We start from the raw sequence: 18,346 nt of genomic DNA, 5'->3' as shown, positions 1-18,346 counted from the left end.
GTTCTTTTTTTTGTACTAGCAACATTCTAACTACCAAAAAGAGGGAAAGACAGCAGTCACTATTTTTTTTTCTCTCAATGTGATATGGTGGAAAACAAAACATGTTTATTTTCTGTATTTAAAAATAATCCAAAGTTCTGAATAACATTTTTTATTTCTTTAATCAGTTCTGATGGGACTTAGTTGGAAGCCCCGAAAAACTAGACCTTTCAGAAATTATTTTGCTGATACATACTGTATCTTTTATCTTGGTCTGTCTGTTGTTAAATTGCTAAAGCTATGTAGATGATTATCAGAATAGTTATTTCATAAAATTGTACTTGGAGGTATAGAGCTATACATGAGATACCAACATTGAAAACAAATTCTGTTGACAAAATAAAATGATCACATTTAAGTAAAAGTGTCGCCTATTATAGTATTATTAGTAATATTGTAAGCACTGATTGTAACACCTCAAAAATGAGTTGGGAGAGCTGGCAGTGAACTCCATCATATCGACTGGAAACATCCTTTCAAAAAAGGGAAAATGTGGGCAAGCATACTTATTTATTGACTTATTTAAGGTGAAAACCAATAAGAGTAGAGGGCATCAAAATTCCTGCAGAAATGGACCTAATTCTGCAAAAGTTTTCCTATTCTATCATTTGAATAGAGAGGGACCTGCAGCCTCAGTGCTGTGGCAGTGACCATTCAGGTAGATAACTTCCATGCATACAGAAGAGGCAGGGTGAGGAAAGGACATGAATAAAGGCCTCTGGAGACCTTCTGAAAAGGTAGAAGCTTGTTTGTATGAGAATACTAAATAGCTATACAGGAATAATTATTCTGATGTAGTTATTCTAGATTAACTGCCTTACACATTCCCTCTGTCTAGAGCAATAGTATAGACATGAGGTGCCTCAGGGAGTTTTAGCTATTAGACTCTAAATGAACCTCCCCTCACTCCTGACTAGTGTCTCTAAGCACACATTTCTTGTGGAGACCATATAAAGAACAACAACAACAAAAAAACCCCAAACCCCTCAGCAAAGAAAGTAGTACGATTTTATAAGCATTTAGCTGATAAAGGGCTGCACGTTAAATAGATGTTTTTGATGTAATGACATGTTAGGTAGTTCTTTTAGAAAATATCTTTAGTAGGGCATCAGAAACAGGAGTTTGGGGCATGGTATCGCTCATAGTTCTTGAAGATGATGGAAAAGCATATTCAAAGACTGATAAAGGGATTAGACAGCATGCTTTCCTAAGTGTTAAAAAAGCAGAAAGAAGCAAATCCTTCCCCAGATCTTTTAGAATAACTTGTGATTGCAAAAATGAAAAAGTTGCAGAAGGGTACAGACTTTCTTTAAAAAGTATACATGCAATTTACAGGTGTAAAATACAATTCCTGTTTAAAGGTTCCATAAATGGACAGTTGTGCTTTTTTTTTAATTCATAAGCTACAATTTTATATATATAGCCCCTCATTTGGTTGAGTGATTATCAGAATATTTTTCCTAGCAATTAAGAACATTCTGTGAATCTGCACAAATGCTATTTCACTGCAGTTTTATGTGGGTGACACAGCAAAATTGGTTTTATTTGTACAGATGATTCTTGAAAGTGATTTTGCACATTGATTGCATGTTCCTGTGGGCAAGGACATGCTTGTTGGTCTCTTTTTGCACAGTCGTAGCATTTGTGGACACACAGTAATGAACTGAGAGATTGTGGTCCAGCCTCATTCTGTCTAATTTAGACACGTTATTAAGGCACTTGTGGTGAGACTCCAGTTACCCTATACTCTGCATGTAGTCACAGAAGAGGGACAATTATTTCTAGGTGGTAACTCATCTAGCCTACTCTGGGGCCTATCTTGAGATGGGTTGCTCTGTCCTATCTCTCTCCTCCAAGTAATGAGGAGCTGGGGGTGCTGAGGGATGAAGGCATGGAGAGCAGCGCTGTGGAGAAGGACTTGGGGATACTGGTGGATGAAAAGCTGGATATGAGCTGGCAATATGCGTTTGCAGCCCAGAAGGCCAACCATATCCTGGGCTGCATCAAAAGCAGCGTGGCCAGCAGGTCGAGGGAGGGGATTCTGCCCCTCTACTCCGCTCTGGTGAGACCCCACCTGCCGAGAGATATATCCTTTCAAGATTTAAAGGATGCATGGTGCTTGACTGAAATTTTTCTTGCTTACTTTAGCCATGTTGCATCACAACCTGAACAAATGCAGCTGGAAGGGCATCTGACAGCAAATACGATGCTTGACTACTACCGAAGGTTATTTGGAGACATATTGGCATTCATACAACCCTAAAGGCAACTCCTGAAAGATGTTTGTTTCTGTTTTCTGGAATCAGAATGATCGATGGTCTCACCCAAAATGCAGTTCTTATACAGGCATAGAGGAGCCAGGAGAAAAAGTAAGATCTTGAAGACAGAAAGCAATGTGGAAGCAGATTACATGACACATTTTTCTTCCAAATATCTTTTATGTCCCACTGGCATTGGAAGGTATAGTTGCTTAGTGCTACAGAAAATGATAATGTGCTTTCTGAAATGTTTTCTCTGTTATATCATGTTCCAGAGAACCCGATGATGATTTTTATTGTCAGAAACTGGAGAAAGAAATTGCATCTCCTGGAAGTTACAGCTATTTTCTTTCACTTTTTTCCCCTTTCTGACTTAACCATTTTCTCTCATCTTTATTTAGTTTTTTAAATTATTATTTTAATACAGAAAAAAAGTCACAGATTTCAACTTTGATACCTGAGGTTCCACAAAATACTGCAAATTAAGAGAAGTGTGGCTGAATGAGTCCCCTGGGTATGGGTTAGTAGCACAAGGGACTTGTGCAAAAGGATTTATCATTGGGGCCACAGCCAGCAGTGACACCACTGCCACTGAGAGAGACTCCTGCTCCACCTGAGGTGGCAAAGAAAAATCAGAGCAACTGGAGAAGCATCTCTCGGTCTGCCTAATCAGTTCTTCTACAAGTCTGCTGTCACCTGCAGGACACGAGGAGAAAGCAAATGGCAGCTGGCCAAAACTCTGTCAAGAAGAGCAGATAAAAAAGCAAGTGAACTGTGGTGTGGGGTTTTTTTGTTTTTTTTTTTTTTAAATGGGCTTTTCATCATTCGGTTGTCAATGTGTACTTTTTGCAAAGTGTTTTTACTTTGAAAGTCATCTTTATCTAAAGTTTCAGACAAGCAAAGGAGATTCACTTCTTTAGAAATAGGGAGGCTTAGTAATTCTTTAGAGTTTTCTGTCAGAGGCTTGGTCTTTGAATACTTGTCTCTGAGATTTAAATAAAATTATAAGGGATGTCTAACTTCTGGGCTACAAACTGGTATCAGTGGGGTTGTCATGCATGAAATTATTATTAAGCAGAAAGATTTTAGAAGACTGATAAGAGGGGAAAATAATGGGACCACAGCTGCATGGCATCGTAGCTGACAGTCTAGGGTGATGCCGACAGCAGGAGCCTGCCTGCCGCAGAGGCAGTGCTGGAGGCTGGGTGACTGGGGCAGGATGCCGTGGTCAGCCACAGAGCAGTCTGACTCTGGGAGGAAATGAATTAGGGAAACAGTTGACCAAATGCCCCCAAACTGGAGCAGTGTTTTTCGATTTACATGTGAAGCAGGAAAAGGAAAACTTTTCTTGGTCAAATTGCCTATAGAGTACAAAGGCTACGAAATTGCAATAACGGTTTTAGAAAGCTAAAAATGCTAAGCGTCTACTGCCACAAAATACTTTAAACATTATTACACTGCCAGAAATCTGTATAAAACTGTTGATTCTTAGTATACAGAAATCAAGGATTTTTTTTTAAAAAGAGAGAGAGAGAGGGAGATACCCATTGCTTCCTTTTCTAGTGGGTATAGCTTGTGATTAAAAATAACATAATATCCAGAAGCTATGCTAAGTTCTTGTCGGATATGGAAAGGGCTGACTTTCGACCCTCAGCTGTAGAGGGTTTTCCATTAGTTTGCGTCAAATTAGAATTCAGTTTTATCCCCTAAATGGTAGGTACATGGTGAAGTTTTGCCATGTTCTGACACTTTTAAGGAAAATGCCTGCAAATTTAACATACTAACTTCTACACTACAAGATTACATGTATTGTTTAAAACTTCTCTATTTTCTACAAGTCAGAGTTTAGATAGGCTTGTTACCTAGTCATTTATGGTTCATAACTATGCTATTTTACCCTGGGATGAAGTTTCTTTATGGTAAATATTTAACTAACCTTGTAAAGTAATGCCTTTTGCAGTACAGCTATTTTCAGAAACAGGACAAACATTTCTCTAATTCTATCAGATACTTGCTCAAAAAGTTTTTTTGCCCCCCCACCTTTTTAATTACTATTTCTGGCAGAAAGGGGTAGCTTAAAAGAATCCCCATCAAAGGAGAGAATCTGCAAGTCTGATGTATTTCCTCCTTCACAGGAAGAACCTGTCCAAACAAAAGTCCAGTCTTGTCAATGCAAAGTAGATGGTCTCTCTGAAGTTGTGGCTGCTTGTAAGGAGGTGCAGGTATATGAGTCTTGGATTATTTTGATACTATTGTAAACTAATAGAATAAGTGAATTTGGCAAATCCTCAAATCCAGCATTTCCTGTAGCCCCTTCCAGGAAGAAGTCCTGGAGTGAGTGTTACAGGCAAATCTGAATGCAGTAGCTGGCCCACTGAAAATTCAAAAGGCTTACAGAGTTTAAGGATTACTACAAAGTTCCTATGAATATTTCACCTACCAGCCTGTCTGACTGACAAATACTACTGACACTTTTAGAAATTCATTTATTCAAAGAAATGCCATCTCATTATGTGAGAAGTTTATCTAATAGATGAGTCTTTTTTTCAAGCTGGAACTTTCATCTGTAATTTTTAACTAAGTGGAAATGCTTTGCTGGTTGGAAGACAGTATGTTGTTTACTGGATTTCTCAGCATGAAATTACAACCAATATGAGTGTTGTATCCTTGCAAATAATCGCAACAGATTTAATATGGTTTTTTTTCACTAGACAATGGCTTCACTGAAGTTGTGGACAGTTATGGGTGGTTTAGAACATGGTCCATGAAACATTTGGAATTTGTTATCTAGCAGTAAGCCATGCCTCTGCAAATCTCCCTCTGAGCAGGTTCACTCCAGCTGTTATGTTGCAAGCTGGATGAGACTGAGTAATTTCTTTTCCAGTCAGAGACCACTGAGGTATATCCCATATATTAGAAGTGCCTAGAAGAAAAAAAAAAAGAGCTGTCTAAAAGCCAACATGGATAAGACAAGAAAAGTGCTGTAGGGCTGATCTAGTTTCCATCTGTGACACTGCTGAACCTGTGGTTTTGTGAATCACAGATGTCATACCTCTTAACTTTTGTATGACTTCCGATGTCATCTTCCCCAACGCTCTCAAGAGTGCACTGGGGAAGTATGGCCAAAGTGGAAAGGTGATTGGGTAGGTGCAGAACTAATAAAATAATTGCACCAAGGGCATAGGAAAGTGGGACAAAATATTGTTTTATTATTTATTTAATCCTACACTCCTTTTTTTCCCTATGTTTTTTATCATACTTGCTAAAGAAAAGTTAGACTTAGATGTGGAAAGTCTTTAAAAAGAAGAAAAGAAATACTTTCTCACTGTGTTGTATCTAAAATATGGCTTATGTGAAACACATTCAGTCTAAAGGTCTGTTATTTTTAAAGAAGACAAGTGTTCCCATTGTGACTTACAATAAAAGGTTTGATCTAATTCAGTCCTGACCTGGAACACGCTCTTGCTGGCTGGAGGGCTAAATTTGATCCTGTGTTTCAAACTCAGCTGTAGCAGTGGTTCTGTGTCTGCATTATCGCCGAAGAGGACAGATATTGGGACAATTATTAATAAATAACCCAAGAGAAAAGGAAGACATTACAGGCAAAACTCAAATCTTAATGAAATTACAACAGTTCAGTTTGCAATTACAGTATGGTATAGTAGCCAAGTGGACAAAGCCCAAACATTTACAATGTAATAAAGCTTTATTAATATCACCCATTGTATGCTATTTCAAAATAATATATAGTATATTTCTGCTTGTCACAAGCATCTGGGACCATAAGTGATAATTGAAAATATGGCTCCATTATCCAAAAATTGTTTTCTCCTAGAAAAATTCAGAGAGGAGTTGGAATGTGTTTTAGAAGAAAAGTTAGAGTGGAAATAAACTTTTCAGAAGTGAAGCCTCTTTCTGTTAGATAAGCAGACCCATAGGTTTTCTGCAAATACAGGCAAGTTTAAGGTGTTAAAGATCTGGGATGTCTACAAATCTACTCATACTGCTTTGTGCTTTCTTTATACACAGAATGTTGGTTCTAGAGAAATGGTGGCTAAATAATGTTCCGTATACACCCATTGAAAGACAATGAAAATTAGAGGTTGTCTATGCTAGAAGGTTATAAAACTTTATCTTTCCTGGGGTTTAAGTTGAATGACTGCTTCATATTGATGCAGTTATACTGATCTTTTTATTAGTTACTTGCTGTTCCACTTTGGAAAGACATTTTAGCGATATCTACCTGGTTTTATGGGGACCATGCTAGGCTCTTTATTGATAAAATCAATTCAAGGAATTACAAAACCCTAAAAGTAAACTTACAACTTACTGAAACAATTTTGATGTTAAAGCTTTCAAGACTATCTAACTCTTTTATACTGCTTGAAAAAGTAAAAATGCATAAAAGATTCCACTTATATGGAGCTCTTTAGAGCATATGCATGTCTGATGGGGAGAGTTTATCCAAAACAGGCAGGGTTAAAACCAAACTTTTTGATGTTAAATGAACTGCTACTCTTATAAATGTGTACTTGAGCAGTAAACCACTCATTTATGTAGCTAGAAGGTACTTAAAATTCACATTCTAGTCAGCTGGACAGAAACAAGAATTAGTCCCACAATAGTATGATGCTCTGTCAAGAACCTGAAGGACAATATGAAACTTAAAGTAATTAAAGTTTTACCTGAAAAAATGATTTTCAGTCAACGCAATATTTGGCATTGGTTTAAGAGACTAATAGAAATATCTTAGGCTAATAGAACAAACAACATTTCTGATGTGGCATATCTGATGCTTAAGAACAATACTAGACTATCAAAACATGCAGCATGAAGGACAGAAATATGTAACTCTCCCTCTGTCAGCAATGTTTTCCAGTCTGTTTTTGGCTGTAGCATTCTTTGCAGATGTTGAATTTTTCGGTAAGATGAACACGTGAGAGTCCAGAAAGCTTGGGAATACACCAGCTGAGGAGGGACAAACTCACCTGTTTTACCACCTCACCCCAGCAATACAAAGAAAATAAGGTGAATATTCAGTTGCTTAGTTTAAACAGACTTGGATTTAAGCCTGTGGAAAAAGTGGAACAAAAATAGGCAAGAATATTCAAAGAAGTATAGGTGTCTCTGAGTGTCTCCTACTTTTTTTGTTGTGGATTTTCTTTTTGTTAGAAAATTTTTTAGCTTATGCCAAATAAGTCAATTTACCTGCATTTGACAGCAGGTTTCTGTAAAGTTTAATGGCTTCAATCCATGTGGATACTTTTTTATGCCCTTGCCCTCTTAAAGTGAGTATGAAAGCAATTCATCTTCTTTTTTATTTTTTTTTCTTGAGATTCAAAGATAATTTTCTCCATTTCATAGCGATTGTAGGAAAAAAAGAACCACTAGCTTGCTGTATTTTTCTGTTGCTCCTGCAAAACTCTTTTTTTTAGCAGTCACAGCTACCTCAAAGCTCTGCAGAAGCGTAGATGGTATTCACTATTCCCATCTTAGACTGCTTTCAGTTTTCTATCTGTAAAGCAATGAGAGAGGAGAACCAAGAGGACTCAGTGGGAACAAGATGGGTAGCTAAAGGGATTGTAAAGGGTAGATGATACGAGTCAATAGTGTGCTAGGATGTGGCTGCACTACTTCTTGTGGATCCTTGTTAATATAAAGGGGCTGGCAAGGTTGAGAGGCTGCAGGGTCAAAATAAGTTCTATTCATCCCATGTATTCCACCTTATAAATTGTTCCTCCTCTACCACGTTCCTCAAATATGGGACCTCCGCAACTCCCGTAGTCACCTTCCCCTGTTCCTCATTTCCTGTAAGTAGGGGACTCTTCTTCTCTAACTCTTCATAAATCAGTTACTTGTGTGCCCCCAGTAACTCTCCCAGGTGGGAACAGTTCTGGAAACCTGTCAGGTTAGAGCAGCTCCTAGGATGCACTAACCTCTGCTGGTTTAGAGAAGTGTCTAGCATGTTCTTTTTGAATGCATACTACAGTCAGACTTCTGACATTTTAAGGATGAAGTAAACTCTTATTCAAGGTCTATGTAGGAAGGTGGAAGTTTAAATTCTGCAGCTTAAATCTCGTGGCACTGCTGTGCTGAGATCTGAGTCAACTGCAGACAAGTACACAACTGAGAGTTTCTGCCAAATATGGAAATAAGTTATTACAAATAAAGACAGCATTTTGATATATTGCTGAGGCTGCATCAGGGCATGGCATCTTAATCTGAATTATTGTTGAAAATAAAGAAGAGGAAACTTTCATAATTCTTTCATATACCCTTCAATATTGTCAATACTGCATTCCCTAAGGGTGTTTGTGTCATTTTTGTCCAACCTAATATGTGACCACATAACACTTATCAAAGCTTTAATGGCCGTTTCTCACCTTGTGTTAGTCTATCTATATGAAAGATTATAAAGTTGCTGTAGGGGCTTTTGCATTAGCTTATCTGATTTTGTAAATGCTGTCATCCAGAAGGTTTGACTGTTAATGGAAACAGGAACAATGACTTGACAATGATGCACATAATTCCTCTTGATTTCAGCAGGATTTAGCTACTGAACTTTCCGAGTATATTTGGATTTAGGTTCCTCTCTATATCTTCATTAGTCTTCATTGCATTTAAAAACAGCTCAGGAAAGCATTTTAAAAAAGAAGAGCTAAAAGCTAATTTGGAAAACTAACGCTCTAGAAAATTCTCTTTGCTGTAATATATGTAACTTTATACACAGACTGACCAAAAAAGCAGCAGCCCTTTTGTCTGAACAAAATCTCAGCCAACAATACTGATCTTCTTTCTTTAAGTAACCTATTAATGCTTATTCTGTAGAATAACTACTGATTTGTTTGTTGCTTTCTAAATTAAAAAAAAGGCATAAAAATACCAGTCATACATAAGAGTAAATGAATCTATTTCCCCAATCTTCCAACACTACCAGTCAGAGAGCTGCCTGATGCTTTCACATGAATCATGTACCTGCAATGTTTCTGCTAATCATCATTACAATTGCTGAAAATCTCGGGGGGAGAGCTTGCCAACATTTTCCTTTTCTAAAGTGTGTGTTCTTTCTGCACAACTGATCAAAAGGTATGTGTGGGTGGGATGCAGACAGAGAGAAAGACTATCGCTCTTTCGTACTTGAATTACAAGGAATTTTACTTATTTTCTTTCATCTATGTATTAGCTTGTGCAAAAAGATACTGAAACAACACTTACATTACCAAACCTAAACAACACAGAAGAAAACAAACAATTGGTATACCTATGACCACTTCAGTGTTAAATTTGCCATATAACCTTGACTTTTTTATTTACAGGACTCCTATTTCCCATCAAATACCTAAAGTATACTTATTCCCTCCCATAAAATTATACCTATTCTCCTTGTATATAGCTGTTGACTAACAAAAGGTAATTACACACAAATACAGAAGACAAAATATGTTGGGGAATGAATCTCACTCATATAAATGTCTGAAGAAAAGTTTGAAGGCCATCTGCTTTGCACTCAACAGAGCAGTGTCTGCAGGATGTCATCTTTTTCAGAGATCAGAAAAAAGCTGATTGTGGTGGGTTGTTCTGTAGTGAATAGACTAAATCTGCATCTTTCCTTCCTCACTTATGAACAGGTGTTCCACCTGCCCGGGCATCCCAAGCCACTCTTAAATGGGATTATTCCTTTGACGGGCTCTATTTGCATCTTCCTCCAGCTGTCCAGTACCACTGCTGCTACAACAGACACTTAAGTCTTCACAAATGTCCCCCATACTTACAGCCTTTTCTATATAGCTCTAGAAATAATAATTTGATGAACTCTGAAGATACCAGTATTAGCTGTAATACCTTCCATTTAACACATGACATTTTCTGAAGACATTTGCCTGTTGAGACATTTAGACATCTGTTGGCACAGCTTGTAGGTTTCTAATTTGCACATTCATAAGATGATGGAAATAAGATGTAACTGTTGAGCAGTAGTTGGTTCTTTAAAGTTGTATGTTGTAATGACAATACTCGGTTTCAGAAACACAACAAAGTATTAATCATTCCAAACAACTCAAGAGCAAATCATAAAAGTTTGACATTGTGCATTAGTGCAATGTTAAAATAGTAATTTGCCAACACTGGTAATTTTTTTTTTTTTATTAGAGAACAAGGAACAGGCTGTTTGATATCAGATATACATGTTGTGATTATGGATTATTCTAATGCTTAAATCGCTGGCAATATTTTACCATAATGTATGAGAATACTGAGATTTTACTATAATATTTTAAATTTCATCTACCTGTCACTGTGAGATGAATGTACCATGGTGGGTTTTTTTTTTGCTAGGTAGCTGAATCAGAGGCTTTGGGAAAAAATATTGCTTGAAATACATTATAACTTTTATTTGAACAACATGGCTTCAGGAAATGAAAAATAAGTAACATCTCCTAAGGAAAAAATAGATATATTCTGTCTGACTCCAAACAAATTGTTTTATTTTGCTTTAGAATTATTTTTTTCGTCAATAGTTTTCCTTTAGGTTAATATTTTGAGGGAAATAGTGTAATTTACACTGAAAGATAAGATTTCCGGTTCAAACAATCAAGATGCTCTTCAGTATTTCTGGAATGAAATATTTCAGATCCATCAGACTGCATATTCTAACATTTTCAAAAAATTTTGCTTTTTGTTTGGGTCTTGCTTTTTGCTGGCTACTTTTTTGCAAAATCAATCCAAATTCAGGTTCATGCAGAATTCGGGGATATTTATATACCACATTGCAATCTTCCATTGTTAGTCTTGTTATAGTTTCCTCAAAACTTGCTTGATTTATTTGTTTTAAAAAATCATCTAATTTTATTGCTATCAATATTTAAGGAAGATCACCAACCCATGTTGTTCTTTTTTTCTGGTATAATTGGAACATTAATAATAATTGAGAAAGCTCCAAAACTTTGGATAGCAGTAGTGAGCAATGGGAAGTTTGCTTGGTTTTCATCTTTACAGACATTTAAATTTCAGGGTAACAAATCCAAGTAGAAAACTTCATCAAAATAGTCTCTTCTTATCTCACTTAATTGAGGGAAAATGCAGGCACCTCAAATATTGACTGTAGACTCAAGTGTAGCTGTGTTGTACACCAGACACCCATCCACCTTTTAAGGTCTTTGTCGTGTACTAAGAGAATGCCTTAATAACCCCATCCCACAGAAATAACGTAAAGGTATTCAGCAGTTTCTTGGCAAAGGTGACAGCAGCATTCAGGATGCTTTTAGGAAAAAAATTAATTGTAATGTGTCAAAACATTTTCACTTTGGTAATACAGAAGTATAAAAATTGATTGTTACAGATAGACAATTTGATACCTGAAAGGAGTCAAAGCTCACATGCCATGTCTTGTGTCTTCCAACAAGAAATGCAGTCATAGCATGACAGCTTGACTGTTTATTTGATTCCTCAGTGTCTTTTATTAATGCTGTTGTATTTTATACTGCTGTCTTTTACCAGAAAAAGTGTATAAGAAATCACTTTCAACATTTTCAAGGCATCACACATTAGATTATATGTAAGTAAAATGGCTGCCAAGCATTCGTTATGCAAAACAGTTAGTCTGGCTCTTCATAATGTTGTCTTTCTAACATGTTAGATTTCTCTCCCTGAAAATCAAACACAGGGGGTTGTATGCATGCCTAGTGACAATAATCTCTTTAGTACAAACAGCATTGGATTGCAGGGGAAATGCAACAGTAGTTTAAATATTTTCTTCCATCATTTGTCAAAAAGCTCTTGAACTTCAAAATGCTTTCCATTGCACTGGCACTTAAGTGCTTGATTTTCTTAATTAGAAAAAAGTAAAAAAGCAAAACCAAACCCGAAAAGTTCTTTTTTTAAGTTCTAGCAATAATAGCAAACATACTTCAGTGTCTCCTTTCCGCTTTCAAATTCATAATTTGAACTGTGGGACCTGTTTGAGGAGCTCTGCAATATGAGCATAATACCACGTGATGCAATGAAAATGAACTAAAGGGGAACACTGAGAATAAACAGAACACTTCAATTTCTCAAAATGACACATGCTTGGAGAAAGCAAATACAAACATTGTTCAAAACCAGCACCAACTCTAAGCTCCCCTTTTCAGCCATGTTTCTTGCCTTGTTCTCTGCAGGAGTGGCTTGCTTCTTCCAACACATCATTTATCAGATGCCTTCATTTACTGTTCTTGACACTTCACTTCTCACATGCTGGGTGATTGCTTTATTCCACTGGCTTAAATGAAGGACTATTCAGGTTAACTAATGTCTGAACACGGCAGTTCTTCACTCTGAGATTTTTTTTTCTCGCACTTGTGATCTATCTTCCCAATCTCTTGGTAGCCCCAATCCAAAGTCTTCCAAGGGATCAACACGTGTCTCTTCTAGGAGATGCAGGACTCTTCCTTTCCCTCTACTGGCTCAGTGGTCTGACTCAGACTTGCACCTGTGTCTGGGAAGCCTATATCTCTCATCAGCGATCAAGGAGCACAAGGTACTTCTACTAAGCTCAGGCAAACCATGAGTTTGTCTTAATTGCACCAGGGTAATTTGTTACCTTCTCCATCCGTGGCTCGAGTGAGTGGTGATGCTAGGAGGTATGACAGACTGGGAATTTGAGATGAAGCAGTTTGGAGGCAGAAATCTTGAGTGGAAACTGTTTCACTCTTATGGTATTACCTCGAGCCAGAGAGAGAGAATAACTGCGGGATAATCTCCAGAAGCAAGTTTGCAGTGAATGGTTAATGACCACAGACAAAGCTGAACAACTGTGTCAGGGAGGCAGGGAGGAGCTGGCTCCATACCAAAATTTTTAAAGTAGGAGTCCAGGGACTTTTTAAGAGTTGTGCCTCTGTGCTCCTTTGCGTGTGCACAGATGAGCTTTTATCACATAACCTAACAAGAATGACTCAACACATTTTATTCCATGAAATGATGAATTCCTATTAGTCAAAAGAGTAAAGGACATTGCTATGCAGCAGAATTTGCTATTGCTTTGCTGCCTCACTGGTGAAATACATTTCTGTGCTTACATTTCCCTCACTGAACTTTAAACATGCAAAAATTAACCTTTCATCTGGTGCTACTCTGTGCCAAGAACAGGGGAACTGTTTTAACAGATAAATAATGGATTCCTCAGCAATGAGCACTCCTGACTGCAAACACATAAAGAAATTAGGTTTAATTAGTGCTGTTTACAAGTCATTACCGCTTTTAAGCTGTGTAAAAGCTACAACTTAAATAATTAGTTTATGTACTAATAGTCTACTGGTGCCTGCCTCTTGTATCTGTTTACCCTGGGAAGGCTGACAGCAGAGCATGCTGCTCGCAGTAACTCAGCCACGGCACAGGTTCGCCTGGGTCATCTCAGGCCAGAGAGCACAGAATAGACTCAAAGTGCTGTGTCTCGCTAAAGGAGGGGAACCTCAGTCCATCCCACTCCTATCAGTTTCATGCCAGTGCCAGCAATAGATGCCCAGAGCCTGGAGAGGGATTACAGGTCAGCAGGAGAGCACATGGAGAGCAGTACAAAGGAATTCCAGGCAGTCAGTCAGTGTCATCCTGGGGCCCAACTTAAATGCCTCTATGCAAATGCACGTAGCATGGGGAATAAACATGGGGAGTTAGAGACATGCGCACGCCTGCAGGGCTATGGTCTTATTGGCATCACGGAGACGTGGTGGGATGGCTCCTGTGACTGGGGTGTTGGAATGGAAGGGTACAGGCTCTTTAGAAAGGACAGGCACGGGAGACAAGGAGGGGGTGTCACCCTCTATGCAATGACCAGCTGGAGTGCATGGAGCTCCCAGCTGGGGATGGATGAGGAGCCAACGGAGAGCTTATGGGTCAGTTTTAAAGTGAGGACAGGGACAGGTGACATTATAGTGGGGGTCTGCTACAGGCCACCCGACCAGGAAGACTGAGCAGATGAGGCCCTCTATAGACAGTTAGGAGCATCCTCAGGTTCACAAGCCCTGGTCCTCATGGGAGACTTCAACCACCTCGATATCTGTTGGAGGGACAACACAGCAGGGCATAAGCAATCCAGGAGGCTCCTGCAATGCACTGATGATAACTTCTTCCTCTAAGTGATAGAGGAGTCAATGAGGAGAGGTGCTGTGCTGGACCTTGGTCTCACCAACAAGGAAGAGCTGGTGGGGAATGTGAAGCTCAAGGGCAGCCTTGGCTGCAGTGACCATGATATGGTGGAGTTCAAGATCCTTAGGGCAGTGAGGAGGGCATACAACAAGCTCACTACTCCGGACTTCAGGAGAGCACTTTGGCCTCTTCAGAGATCTGCTTGGTAGAATACCATGGGATAAAGCCCTGAAGGGAAGAGGGGCCCAAGAAAGCTGGTTAATATTCAAGGATCACCTCCTCCAAGCTCAGGAGTGATGCATCCCAACAAAGAGGAAGTCAGGCAAAAATGCCAGGAGGCCTGCGTGGATGACCAAGGAGCTCCGGGACAAACTCAAACACAAAAGGGAAGCCTACAGAGGGTGGAAGCAAGGACAGATAGCCTGGGAGGGATACAGAGAAATTGTCTGAGCAGCCAGGGATCAGGTTAGGAAAATTAAAGCCCTGATAGAATTAAATCTGGCCAGGGACATCAAGGGCAACATGAAAAGCTTCTATAGGTATGTTGGTGATAAAAGGAAGACTAGGGAAAATGTGGGCCCTCTCTGGAAGGAAACAGGAGACCTGGTTAGCTGGGATATGGAGAAGGCTGAGGTACTTAACTTTTTTACCTCAGTCTTCACCAGCAAGTGCTCCAGCCACACCACTCAAGTCACAGAAGGCAAGGGCAGGGACTGGGAGAATGAAGAACTGCCCACCGTAGGAGAAGATCAGGTTCAAGACCATCTAAGGGAGCTGAAGGTGCGCAAGTTCATGGGACCTGATGAGATGCATCCGCAGGTCCTGAGGGAACCTGTGGATGAAGTGGCTAAGCCACTCTCCACCATATTTGAGAAGTCGTGGCAGTCCAGGGAAGTTCCCACTGACTGGAAAAGGGGAAACATAACCCCCATTTTTAAAAAGGGAAAAAAGAAAGACCCAGGGAACTACAGGCCAGACAGTCTCACCTCTGGTGCCCAGCAAGATCATGGAGCGGATCCTCCTGGAAACTACGCTAGGGCACATGGGAAATATGGAGGCGATTGGTGACAGCCAACACGGCTTCACTAAGGGAAAATAGTGCCTGACAAATTTGATGGCCTTCTATGACAGGCTTGGTGGATAAGGTAAGAGCAATGGATGTCATCCACCTGGACTTGTGCAAAGTGTTTGACACCGTCCCGCATGACTTCCTTGTCTCTAAATTGGAGACATGGATTTGACGGATGGACCACTCAGTGGATAAGGAATTGGCTGGATGGTCGCACTCAAAGAGTTGTGATCAATAGTTCGACGTCCAAGTAGGGAGCAGTGATGAGTGGCATTTCTCAGGAGTTGGTATTGGGACTGGCGCTGTTTAACATCTTTGTTGGTGACATGGACAGTGGGATTGAGTGCACCCTCAGCAAGTTTGCCAACGACACCAAGCTGTGTGGTGCAGTCAACACACTGGAGGGAAGGGATGCCATCCAGAGGGACTGGTCAATCCCAAGCACAAATACAGGCTGGGCAATAAGTGGAGTGAGAGCAGCCCTGCAGAGAAGGACTTGGGGGTGTTGGTTGACAAGAAGCTTAACACGACCCAGCAGTGTGTGTTTGCAGCCCAGAAGGCCAACCGTATCCTGGGCTGCATCAAAAGAAGTGTGGCTAGCAGGTCAAGGGAAGTGATTCTCCCTCTCTACTCCACTTTTGTGAGACCCCACCTGGAGTACTGTGTTCAGCTCTGGGGCCCCCAACATAAGGGCATGGACCTGTTGGAGCAGGTCCAGAGGAAGGCCACGAAGATTATCAGAGGGCTGGAGCACCTCCCCTATGAGGACAGGCTGAGAGAGTTGGGGTTGTTCAGCCTGGAGAAGAGAAGGCTCCAGGGAGACCTTATAGCAGCCTTCCAGTACCTAACAGGGGCCTACAAGAAAGCTGGAGAGGGACTTTTTACAAGGGTGTGTAGTGATAGGACAAGGAGTAATGGCTTTAAACTGAAAGAGGGTAGATTTAGATTAGATGTAAGGAAGAAATTCTTCACTATGAGGGTGGTGAGGCACTGGAACAGCTTGCCCAGAGAGGTTGTGGAAGCCCCATCCCTGGAAGTGTTCAAGGCCAAGTTGGATGGGGCTTTGAGCAACCTGGTGTAGTGGCAGGTGACTCTGCCATGTCAGAGGTGTTGGAACTACATGATCTTTATTGTCCCTTCCAACCCAAACCATTCTATGATTCGATGTTTCAATGATTCTAGGGAGTATTTAAGTACAGATTTTTTTCTTCCCCTTGGTGGACAGCAGGCTGTGAACAATTCTGTGAAACCATATGTTTGGGGTCCTTTTTCATTATGCTTGTCCCTGGCACTGACCCAGGCAGCCACACTGATGCTTTGAGGTAGTGGAGCAGGGTGTGAAAGGAAGAAATGGTGACCTTTTGACTCAAATTCAGGAAAGCAAACAGCTATGGTGACTTAAAACAATCCTCTTCCCCTAGTAACCCACCTTCCTCCTCACACCCAGTTAGGGACATTTTGGAAAGGAAGGCAGAAGCAGATGTGTTTGTGTGCCTTGCTCACTGCAGCTCAGCCTGTTGGACTGCTGCAGTCTCAGCCCTGCTGGTGGTTAAAGATCACATGTCAACTGGGAATATCTTTTCATTTTTTCTGCCACTGTTATGGCAGTGGTGTTTGGCAGAAAGGTGGCATGGACAGATGGGACAGCAACCTCCTGAATTGCCCTGTCTAAATTCACAAGATTCATCTGCCACAGCCCCCCATGACTGTGATTACTAATGCAATATAGGGCTTGAGATCACTCAGAAGTTCAAAATATTCTGCTCAGTATGTCCAGCTAACTATTTTTCCGTCTCTTCTTCTGGCAGTCATCTGGCATCATCACACAGATATGTGTATCATCAAGATAAAAATTGTTTGATTTTCTAAACTATTTAAACTGTTCAAATAAATTACCACTCTGTAAAAAAGGAAGTCTGGCTGGCCTATTTCTCATAGACACACATCCTAATTGTTCCACTGTTTTATTTTGGTGATTGTCAAATTCAAGAACTTCCTTCAGTACACAGTTTGCTGGGGCCAACACAGAGGTCTGTTTTTGCAATGACGCATTTAAGGTAATAGATAAAAATCCAAGATCATATGTCAGAGATAGAATGAGGGCTTTTTTTTTTTGGTGGTTGGACATTACGAAGAATTAAAATATAGAAGTAGAAGAGATGGAGAAACAGAAGCTGTCAACAAAAATGACAACAAGACAGAGGAGGGTTTCTAAAGGCTGTGCCAAAGAAACAGTTGGAGAGAGAAGAAGGGAATGAAAACCAGAAGATGGTGTCATGGGCACCAACAGAGAATAATATTTAATGAAAGAGTGTTTCTGATGGTACTAAGACATCTGACAGGTCCAGATGGATGAAGCTGAACAGCTTCTGTGGTTTGGTGAAGAGGAATCCATGCAGATTTCAACAAAAAAAATGGCTTTTGATGTGTCTGAACTGTATTGGAAAATGCCTAAAATGGAACTGGAAAATAAAGTCTCCAGGGGAAGCAACTAGAGCAGATTTACAGTTGAGAGATAAAAGATGGGATGACAGCTATAGAAAAACTAGAGCTGTGCTGATATGGGTTATTAAAAAGGGTGAAAAATAACCTGTGATGAGGTAAAAACCAGAAGGGCTGCAGTGCAGGGATGCATGAATGGGTTAACCTGTGGTAAGGCAAGCTGTTTTCATTTATAAAATCTATGACCACATGAAACAGCCCTTGGACCAAGAACTTCCGAGTAAAAAATTTACCCATCAACGAATGAGGGAAATATGTCTCAGATTTCTAAATATGTGCCAGTTGGCTTCTTTGTTTCTCCTATGTAGCCTGTTAGTCGGTGAGAGATTATCACAGTGGAGTTTACTCCTGCTTTACATTT

General features: G+C 39.9%; 1 long non-coding RNA gene across 2 annotated transcripts in view; it reads left to right on the top strand.

The window, feature by feature from the left end:
- LOC128150544 (uncharacterized) overlaps positions 1-18,346 on the top strand; it is a 32,676-nt gene that overhangs the window by 1,135 nt on the left and 13,195 nt on the right. For both annotated transcript variants that reach the window (XR_008238084.1, XR_008238085.1), the window contains exon 2: positions 4,433-4,519. This is a non-coding gene — a long non-coding RNA (uncharacterized LOC128150544). The remainder of the gene's footprint in view (positions 1-4,432; positions 4,520-18,346) is intronic.

Source organism: Harpia harpyja, chromosome 13 (genome assembly GCF_026419915.1).
Source record: "Harpia harpyja isolate bHarHar1 chromosome 13, bHarHar1 primary haplotype, whole genome shotgun sequence".
In the NCBI taxonomy this organism is placed as follows: Eukaryota; Metazoa; Chordata; class Aves; order Accipitriformes; family Accipitridae; genus Harpia; species Harpia harpyja.
Note: the sequence above shows the minus strand (reverse complement) of the source record. Positions and strands in the feature narration are given on the sequence as shown.